This window comes from Phyllostomus discolor, chromosome 10 (genome assembly GCF_004126475.2).
Source record: "Phyllostomus discolor isolate MPI-MPIP mPhyDis1 chromosome 10, mPhyDis1.pri.v3, whole genome shotgun sequence".
NCBI classification, from domain to species: Eukaryota; Metazoa; Chordata; class Mammalia; order Chiroptera; family Phyllostomidae; genus Phyllostomus; species Phyllostomus discolor.
The window spans coordinates 76,176,139-76,182,746 of NC_040912.2; positions in this window are offsets into that span (position 1 = coordinate 76,176,139).

Sequence of the window (6,608 nt, forward strand, 5' to 3'; positions counted from 1 at the left end):
TCTGTATCTCCAGCCATTCTTTCTGCCACAAGGCAGGACACAGACAGACAGACCGGCCGATAAAGCCAGGCCCATCGGGATCCACTGGGGACGCTGGGGCCCAGCTCAGCAAAGCCGCTCACCCGAGCAGCCAGGGAGCATCTCCATCGTGGCTCCAGGAGGAGCAAGCAGCGGGTCTGGGGCCCTCGTGGAGCCAAGCAGCCCTGGGGCACCCGGCACCTGGGGAAGAGCAGGGAGACTGTCCAGGGTGGAGGCCCTGGCTGGAGCACAGATCATTTTCCTTGCAAAAATGGAATTCAAATCTGAGGAGGAGCCAGAGCTGCGGGAGGCAGCGGACACAGATGCATCCGGGAGGCTCCGAGCAGCAGGGGTCACGTCACCGGGGAGCACGGGACCAGGATCCCGGCTGACCCCCTCTGTGTTGCTGGTCTGAGCTCTCAGGCCGTGGGAGCCCGTTGTCCCCTCAGGCCAGTCTTGGCGTTTCCCCAGGGCTGCGGCTGGGGCCAGGGCGGGGTGAACTTGGGCTCCAGGACCCCCCACCCCCACTGCCCGGGACCCAGCTGGGGAGGCAGAGACGGCCGCTCAGCCACAGCCAGCACATGCATTAGTAATAGCCACCGATCCTGCTGGCCCCGAGCCCTGTTTCCAGTGGGGGGCAGTAACCCGAGCCCAGGTGCCCCCTGCCCGACAGCGGAGCCATCGGACACCACCTCTGTCCCCGTCCTTGGTCTCTGCATCAAAACGAAGACAAATGCAAACGAGCTGTTTCTCCTCTGACACCCTGAGTGCACGTTGTTGTGGGCCTCATCCCTGCTTTCAGAGGTTCCCCCGGTGTGGGGGTGTTAGAAAACGACCTGGCAGGCTTTCCGGTCGCTCTGGGGTGCCAGGCCTTCCTGGGCTGGCCCTGTTGCATCACTGGTGATGGGTCTGTTCTGAGGCCACCTCTGGTCCTGCAGCTCCGGACCTGGGGACTTGGTCTCTGCCCCATTGGGGGTCACAGCAGGTCGGGTGGGGGGGCCCAGCAGGCCCACCGTCAGACCACAGCAGGCTAGATCCTGTGCCAGAGGGCAGTGGAGGAGCAGCTGTGGGGGCTCCCGAGGGCGCGTCCTGGACCAGGCAGGCCTGGAGGATGGCAAGCTTTTCGAAGAGCAGGCCGGGGGGGGGGGGGGCCAAAGCTCAGGGGGCAGGCAAGGTGCAGGGGGCGCTGCTCACCCCGAACTGAACCGTTCTCTGGGGGGGGGGCCCAAATCGAGGAGGGAGGAGGCCTTGGGAGCTCAGCTGACCCGGGGGCTGCGCAGCCAGCCCTCCCTTCCAGGGCCGAGCTCCGGGCCCCCCGCTCCTCCTCACGGTCCCTTTACCCGCACAGTAGCCATGGGACGTGCCCAAGGGACACGCACTCTGTCCTGGGCCTGTGACCTGTCTCCAGCAGCTGCCCTTGAGTGGAAAGGTCTTGGCCACCCCAAAATGCCTCTCCTAGGAGCCCTGTAACTCTCCCCACGAGAGATAAGACATTGTTACCTGAACACACACCACACTGGAGAAAAACACACCTACCTCCAGGAATTAGGCCATCAGCTAGGGGACAGGCCTGTGTCAGAAGGGAAACTTGGAGTGGGGGGTAAGCACATCCTTGGGGGGGCAGCTTGGGGCAGCCCGAGGGCCCTGAGAAAGTGTGGCCCCACAGGGAAGGGGGCAGATGAGCTCCTCACGGGAGGGGTGGCCAGCCCAGACTGTGTGAGCCACCAGCTCTGGGACCCTCAGGAAGGAGGACAGCTTGGCCCGCTTCCCCGTGCCCCATGGCTACCCTGAACGGAGCCGCCAGCACCCGTGGAGGCTGACTTCTGGGCTCCCGTTGGGCGTGGGGGGAGGCAGGCAGACGGTGCAGAGATGGGGGTGTTGTTGGGGGCTGGATGACTGGAGGGGTCTTCACTGGCTGAGGCTTTCACAAGGGCCCAGGGCTTCGATCCATTGCCCAATACCAGGCCCCAGGGGTCAGGACCAGAGGCCACTGCCTCTGCCGAGCTTTGCCCCCAGGGCCCTCCTCGTCTGGTTCCTGGGATCCAAAACCACAAGCAAAGGGGTGGTGGGGGCAGAGGGCCTGGGACAGGGTGAGGACACACCTCCCCTTCAGAGCTTCCCTCTCATCAGCCCACACGTGGAGCCAGCCTCCGCCACGCAGAGTCAGGAGGCCAGGCCTCCAGCCTCCCGGAAGTGGGCAGGAGGGCAGGTGCAGGGACAGGTCCCCGTCCCAGCCCAGCCAGAGGCCTGGCTGCAGGTAAGGGGTGTGGGCTCTCTCCTCCAGACTCAGGGCTCCCCTGTCCCTGCTTCCTGGGCAGCCAGCAGAGCAACCTCCCTTTCTAGCGCCTGCCCAGGCCCTGCCGATGCGGTCACAGCCGAGAGGCAGCAGCTAAATAATTCAGCAGAGCTGCGCATCTTGACTCCTCGTGGGAGGCCAACGGCTGGCCCCAAAGCCCTCCACCTGGACAGCAAGGTGGGTCCCAGCCTCCCCGCCTCAGAGGGTTTCGCAGGCTCCCTCACCAGGCCCAATGCGCCCCAACCCCCTGCTCTCCCTGCAGCTGTGACCTTGCCAGAGCCCTTCCTCTCCCGTCCCCACATCACCGGGCTTTCCAGCCCCACCCCCTTAGCTCTCTGATGCCGTGGGCTCCTCTCCCTCTGCTGGCCTCCACCCTGGTCCAGGCCGGCACCACCCCTCCTGGACGATGTGGCAGCCCCTGGCTGCACTCCCCGCCTGCAGGACAGCCCCCAGTCACTCTGCACAGGGCACGTCATCCCCTCCTTCAGGGCCCTTCAAGGTGGCCACGTCCCCGGCCCTGTCCGCCCCTGCCCGCCCCTGCCTCACGCTGCAGGAACCAGGAACAACACGCAGCCCACCATGTGGGTCCCTCCATGCTGCTCCAGCCTCTCTTCTCTCACCGAGGCCTCCTCCTCAGCCCAGGCGGTCACCCCACCCCCAGCCCCGCCAGCCTCACTCACCTGGACAGAACGCTCACGCCCCTCTCCTCCGAGCAGCCTCCCCTGAGCACCGGAGCCCCATTCTGCCCTACCTGCGTCTGCCACAGCCCCTCTGCACAGCCCAGGGACACCTGGCCCTGCGTGTGCTCTCCCACCAGGGCACGTTTTCGTGTGCGTGTTTTTTTAACTTTTCGTTTTGTGTTTATCAGGTGTTCTACCTATTTTTTTAAAACATTTTTATTCTTTTCTTGGCAAAATATACATAATAAAACGCTCACTTAGATGTGCCCTCTGGGCCTTCTCCCACCCGGGATTCTGCACCCGAGGAAACGGGGAAGCATGCGTGAGACACCAGCCAAAAATCAGACACCAAAACGGTCCCACGAAGATGCCCAGTGTTGGGATTATCAGACCCAGTCTCTAAAAACATGCATACTCTGTTTATAGAATTGAAAAATAAACTCGAAGAGATCGACAAGGAACTTTTTTAAGTGACAGAGGAGAGAGGAAAGAGAACCAACTAGAACTTCCAGAGCTTTAACACAGTAGGTGGTTGGGAAATGGAACACCATGCAGCTGTTTGAAAGAAAGAAGCAAAGCCCTGGCTGGCATAGCTCAGTGGATTGAGCGTGGACTGTGAACCAAAGTGTCGCAGGTTCGATTCCCAGTCAGGGCGCATGCCTGGGTTGCAGGTCACGGCCTCCAGCAACCGCACATTGATGTTTCTCTCTGTCTCTCTTTCTCCCACCCTTCCCTTTCTAAAAAAAAATAAATAAATAAAATATTTTTAAAAATGACTGAGGTAAACAGCGCATTATTACCTCATTAAAAAAAAAAAGAAAGAAAGAAGGAAGCAGCGTCGTATGTGCTGCTGTGGAATCAGCACCAGAGCAACGCATAGACGGCGTGTGTGATCTGCTTCCACATGCATATAAACTGTTCCTTCTTTTTAAAATTTTTTTTCAAGATTTTGTTTATTTATTTAGAGAGAGGAAGGGAGGGAGAAAGAAAGGGAGAGAAACGTTGATCAGTTGCCTCTCATGTGCCCCCAGGTGGGGACCAGGCCCACAGCCCAGGCAGGTGCCCTGACCAGGAATTGAATCCGCGACCTTTTGCTTCACAGCAGGAGCCAAACCAGCGGAGCCTCGCCAACCAGGGGAAGCTGTTACTTCTGGTCATATGCACAGGGCCATCTCGGGGAGGCCCCCGTGAAGGTACAAACCGTAGTTGCCTCTGGGAAAGGAACCTGAGTGCGGGGGAGTGGGAAGGACAAGAGATTTACTTTTTTAAAAAAAATTAAATTACCCTGCCTAGGTAGCTCAGGTGTTGTCCCAGATACACCAAGGTTGTGGGTTCGATCCTCCGCCAGGACACGCATAAGAATCCGCTGATGAATGCATAAATAAGTGGAACAACAAATGGACATTTTTCCCCTTTCTCTCTACTCGCTCTCTTTCCAAGATCAATCGAAAGTAACTTTATTAAAACCAATTAAAATAAAATTAAGTTATTTTTTAAGAGCAGTTTTAGCTTCACAGCTCAGAGATTTCCCATAGGCCCTCTGCCCCGCCCCCACACAGGCGTGGCCTTCCTGACCGTGAGCCCCAGGCACCAGCGCGGTCCACCTGCTACAACCGAGGAACCTGCACTGACTCAGCGCTCTCACCCGCAGTCCGCGGTTCTCATTCCGGTCCGCTCCTGGTGGTGGCCATTCTGTGGGTCTGGACAAATGAAAAATCCCACACGTGTGCACCATTATGGTGTCATACAGAACGGTTTCACTGCCCTAAACACCCTCTGTGCTCTGCCTGTTCCCCACCATCACCAACCTCAGCCAAAGCCCTGCCCGCACCCCGCCCCAGTGACCCTTTGTCTCCATCGTTCTGCCTTTCCCGGGTTGTCACACGGTCGGAATCACATGGTGTACAGACCTTCACGTTGGCCCCTTTCACTTAGTAAGACGCCGTTCAGGCTCCTCCACGTCTCCCTGGAGCTTGACAGCTCATTTCTTTTCAGCACCAAGTAGTATCCCCTGGTCTGGGTGTCTCCCAGTTTAGTCAAGCCCTGGCCAACAGAAGGACATCTCGGTGGCTTTCAAGTTTTGGCAATTGCGAACAGAGCGGCCGTACACACCTGTGTGCAGGGTTTTGTGTGGGCCTCAGTTTTCTGTTCCTTTGGGTGAATACTGAGGGGCACAATTGCTGGATTACATGGTAAGAGGTTTGTTCGGTTTTGCAAGAGAGAGCCAAGAGATTTATTTTTTTTTTTTAAGATTTTATTTATTTATTTTTAGAGAGGAAAGGGAGGGAGAGAGAGAGAGAGAGAGAGAGAGAGACATCAATGTGTGGTTGCTGGGGACCATGGCCTGCAACCTAGGCATGTCCCCTGACGGGGAATCGAAACTGCGATGCCTGGTTTGCAGCCCACACTCAATCCACTGAGCTATGCCAGCCAGGGCCTAACTCACAATATTTTTAAAAACTAGTATTCCCTGTCCTGGCTGGTGTGGCTCCATGGATTGAGTGCTAGCCTGTGAACCAAAGGGTTGCAGGTTCGATCCCAGTCAGGGCACATGCCTGGGTTGCAGGCCAGGTCCCCAGTTAGGGGTGTACATGCAGGAGGCAACCACACATTGATGTTTCTCTTTCTCTCTTTCTCCCTCCCTTCCCCTCTCTAAAACTAAGTAAATAAAATATTTTAAAAAACACACTAATATTCCCTGTTCCTGAATGAAAAGACTAAACTAAATAGAATGTCATAATATTGGTTGTCCTTAAACAAATTTACTTATTTTTGTAATCATTACGAAAAATCTCAAGTTATTTGAGTCTTGCTTCTATGATTCATTCGCAAACATAAACAGGCGATAATTTCAGATTTTATTATGGAAAAATGGTGGTCCAGTCCTAGACAAGGCATTATACCACCAGCAAGTATGAAAAAGCAACAGTATTTTAAAAAATGTGGTGCCAAGAAAAATAGAAGCATCGATAAATGAGACAAAACTAATGAACACAAATCCTTAATATGAGATAAAGAAGGTTTTAGACACAAGCAGGTAGGCAAGGAGAATCTCTACCCACCTCTGCCCCCCAAGGTGAGCAACCTCATTCCAGTCCATGGGGTTCTAATGTTATCTGAGTGCCTGTGACTCCCACATTGGAGGTTCCCACCAGGCCTTGACCCTGAACGCCAGCCTCATTTACACAACTTCCCACTTGACGTTTTCACTTGCTCTCCAACTCCTCACATCTTTTCCTCCCCCAACCGCTCCTCCCCACCTCCCCACACTCCCCAGACACCCACGTGGAAGTCCCTGCTTCCTCCCTCTCTCTTCTCTTTCCCTCCCACTACATCCAGGCCACATCCAGCTCCACTGCCCCAGCCCCAGCCCAGGCCACCGTCCCTCCAGCGTGGATTCTGGAGTGACCTCCGGCTTCCACTCACACCAGCCACCTGTTGTCCACCCAGCAGCCAGAGCCGTGCATTTCAAATACGTCCCATGCCCACTCCCCCACGGCCCGGCTCCCACAGCACACCCCCACCTGTGGGTCTCAGGGTGCATTGCCCCTGGATGTGGAAACCTTCGGGATGCAAACAAAGGCGCAGTCTGGAAATCCGCTTTGGAGAAAGCT